This window comes from Dermacentor albipictus, chromosome 1 (genome assembly GCF_038994185.2).
Source record: "Dermacentor albipictus isolate Rhodes 1998 colony chromosome 1, USDA_Dalb.pri_finalv2, whole genome shotgun sequence".
Taxonomy (NCBI): domain Eukaryota; kingdom Metazoa; phylum Arthropoda; class Arachnida; order Ixodida; family Ixodidae; genus Dermacentor; species Dermacentor albipictus.
Window position 1 is genome coordinate 147,130,306 of NC_091821.1, and position 4,037 is coordinate 147,134,342.

The following is a 4,037-nucleotide window of genomic DNA, read 5'->3' on the forward strand; positions in this document are numbered from 1 at the left end:
TTATGGTGTGACCCGAACCGTGACTGATGTTCACACGCCCTGCCAATTCATCGATGCTTATCCTCCGTTCTTGTCGAATCAGCTCATCAGCCTTTGTAGTTGTGTTGGGAGTGATTGCATGGTGCCTTTGGCCCGGTCTTGGATCATCTTTGCAACTTTCACGCCCTTCTTTCAACCGTTTGCTCCAAGGCTTCACAGTCGCCACTGAAATGCAATGTTCAACGTGCACGGCAGCCATACGATGACTAATTTCGTTTTGGGAAACACCTTCAGCTGTCAACAACCTCACGACACTACGCTGTTCAACTTTTGGAGTTTCTATTACGTCACGCAACCATGTGCAACCCAGTGTATGAGAGCATTAAAGAACCTTTATCCTTAGACCTGCGTGACACTTTTGTAAATGAGAGATGCCTCTGTGCTACGCGCACGCCTCGCACATAATGAACTGAACCATTATTGCGCGGGGTGGGTTGACTCACTTTCATTTGACTCGTCCTCGTACATTATAAATGCGAAGGTACAATGGACTATACAAATTCGAAGATACAGCTTGATATAGGGTGAAAGAGTGTTACTGGAAACATTCACTGCTCATATACATAAAACCTCGCAACGAGATATTTAAGCATACGTATAAGTCTGCAATAAATCTACGTATCTAAGAAAAAGTCACGGTATATAATGCGTCAAACAAGGCAAATAAACATGTTGCGCAACCACAGATTCACAGATCGCAGCTCCTCCTCCCTCCACTTCCCCTGATGTATCGCGCGCGACAGGAGATTGCGCGATTATTCCCCGCTTTTCTGCCTTGCGCACACAAGACTCAGCCATCATCGTCGGCTCATCCAGACATTCTAGACAAAATACAGAATGATTTCCGGCGCCAGGGATTGTTTTGGTCGTTGGTGCATGACATCACGAAAAAATTTCAGAAGGGGGTCGGGGCTGAAGCCCCATAAGCCCCGCCCCCCTGGCTACGCCCCTGCCTGGAAGATCTTGACGATTCAGCCAGTGCCTTCCCTGTGTCCAGGTATGGTGCTCTAGGAATCAAAGTCTTGCCCGGTGGGTCGACAAACCGTCGATCCAGGCCGTAGCGGGCCAGCACCATCGCCTTCGCGTAGAGAGGGGCAACGTGGGAACTACTGCTGTGAACTTCCTCTAGGCGACAGTCCCATCGACATCGCGACTAGGTAGAAATTCTCGATCTGATTCCCAGTTATACGCATTGAAATTCCCCAGAAATTAGGTTCGATGACATTTTCTTAAAACATGCAGAACTACTTCCTTACGGCATCTTAAACGGCATATTACAGGACCATCTAAGCTATCTAGCAACAAGTATTGTCATTGCGACAGATGTATCGCAGTGCGAGGAAAAAACTGGCATTGGAATATTTAGCCCTGTACTCAACTGGTCTTTTACATAGAAGCTATTTGTGGCTAGGGTTCCGTGCATTTTTGTTCTACGTGTGCAATAACCGTGAGCCGATCCAGAGATAGTGCAATACTGGGCTGTCACGCGGTGGAGGTGAAGCAGGCTTCAAGGACTTCGCCAACTTACAAAAATAAGTTCCATATCTTGGGCCCAAATAAAACACGTATCACATGTTAAGCTAAGAAGAGCAGATACTGCACTTTGACCCGCGTCAGCCATGTCTACCTTCGCGCCCCCCTCTCTTTGACGGCGTTCCAAGCGCTTGCGTTTCTCCTTTCCTTTCCTTCCGCTCTCCGTGGTGGCGGTCCCGTCGAAACGTCACGCCTGTCCACCCCCGCTTCACCTGTCTGTCACGCGACGTCTCGAAAAGCGCGATAGCTCTCCATCTGATATGACGTGTACACACTGATTATGCACCCGCCGTGGTTGCATAGTGGCTATGGCGTTGGGCTGCTAAGCACGAGGTCGCGGGATTGAATCCCTGCCCCGGCGGCCGCTTTTCGATGGGAGCGAAATGCGAAAACGCCCGTGTACTTAGATTTAGGCGCACGTTAAAGGACCCCAGGTGGTGGAAATTTCCGGAGCCCCCACTACGGCGTGCCCCGTAATAAGGAAGTGGTTTTGGCACGTTAAACCCTTTAATTTAATTTTTAACTGATTGTGCATGATTTGACCGAACGAAAGAAAATGAGTTATTTCTGGTTCGAGTGCTCCTCGCTTCTTGTCAGCCAATTAGATAGGACAAGCCACTCAGTGTAGGCGATTAATTGAGTAACTTTTATTTTACGGTCCTACAGAACGCGTATTAGCACGTCGCGGGCCGATGCGGCTGGCAGGCTAGGCCTGTCAGTGTAGGCGATGTTATTCGTTTTTCAAGCAAACAAAAGTGACTTCTTGTGAATGAGGAGAGCGTTTGGTTGGTCTGTTCAGACAACCCTGTGGGTGACCGCCCAATGCCTGCGTCGGCAGTTATGCAAATTTGACGTCAGGAGATTGGAATAAAACCAATTGGAATATTTTTACATTATAGGGCCCGTGTTATTCTTTCATTTGGGGCCTCCGCTTTGGGATTGAGCTACAGAGGCGCTTGCTCCTCTGTCCAAAAATTTCGTACAGAATCCAACCGAATGCCTTGCTAAATTCTATCTTTTCCTTTTTGTTTACTTTTAAATTAACTGTTATTCATTCTATCTGATTTTACTGATTTTATGTTACCGGATAATTCTACGTTATACAGCGCTTAATCCATGGATATTCGGAAATTTATTCATTATAAATTGGAATATTACATCCATTTCTTGGGCAATCTCCCATAGTGGTTAGGAGCCACATACGTGATAGGAAGAAGAATAAGAAGGAGAAGTAGTAGAAGAAGAAGGTCATCGTCCTGCACTAACATCAAATTTGGTGAAATTAATTGAAATAATGCTATATGCCCGTACGCTTAAATTTGTAAAGAGAAAAGACTTGCTTAGTCCCTGCCAAATTGGATTCCGACGATCATTTTCAATCTGGCATGCTCCCATGGACTTAGAGAGTGGAACAAAATTAGCACGGCGTCAAAGACAGATAGGTGCTGTTGGGACACTAGACAACTAGAAAGCCTATGATAATGTAGGATTCGTAATTTCATTGGGTATATTACGAAATATAGAGTTTCCAAATTATCTTGGAAACTGGATATGTGAATTTTTAAATGGGAGGAAATTCTACTGCTCTCTAAGACGCTTTTCTTCGAGCATACATAATAAATCACGAGATGCTCCCCAAGAAGCTGTCACTTCGCCATTATAATTTAACGTTCTGATAAGTTCTATTCCTCGGCATCAAGATGTGCAAACATATGTATACGCAGACGATACTGCATTGTTTGCATCAGCCAGTGATATTCACTCCCTACATTATCGACCACAGAACTATCTCTATGCTACAGAAACCTGGTTAAACAAGATTCGCCCTTCACTTAACGTTAGAAAGTGCTCGATATTGGTCTTTCCTCTTAATAATCTCGTTAACGTATCGAAATCATACCGTCTCTAGGCTATACTTCAAGTGGAGTCGGGGAAGTACTTAGGTGTAGCCTATGACGACTCCCTCAGTTAGCTTGGCCATATTGCCCATATAGTTAAAAACGGAGTGAGAGATGTTGGTACACTACGTAAGCTATGCAACAGTCGGTCGGGGATGCGGTGAGACCCACTTATAATGATATATAAATTGTATGTGCGGCCCCATTCTAGAATTTAAATCTATACTATATTCTGGTACGCCAGCTTATAAATTACTTCCCCTTGTCCTGCTTGAGTGGGAAGCCCTGCGATTGTGGTGCGGATTACCGTAATTTGTTGCTAATAACGTATCACACCAAGAAGTCAGGTCGCCCTCAATATTGTGCAGATTTCGTTTGCTGACGGTGCAAACATTCTTAAATATGTACGAAACTCTTATACTAGAAGATTTTAAAATATTCGTTTCCCAGCCTGCATTATTCTTCGGAGTACACTGGCATCAGTTTCATACACCACAGGTGGTCTTTGTACAGACATTGATTAATCCCTTGAATGTACGTATTTCGGAGGTGCCACCTGTTTGTGAT

The 4,037-nt window shown here is 45.1% G+C and overlaps 1 pseudogene; it reads right to left on the bottom strand.

Annotated features, from left to right (window-relative positions):
* Window positions 1-1,481: 1,481 nt before the first annotated feature.
* On the bottom strand, window positions 1,482-1,660 carry LOC135911040 (U2 spliceosomal RNA; annotated as a pseudogene).
* Window positions 1,661-4,037: the final 2,377 nt, after the last annotated feature.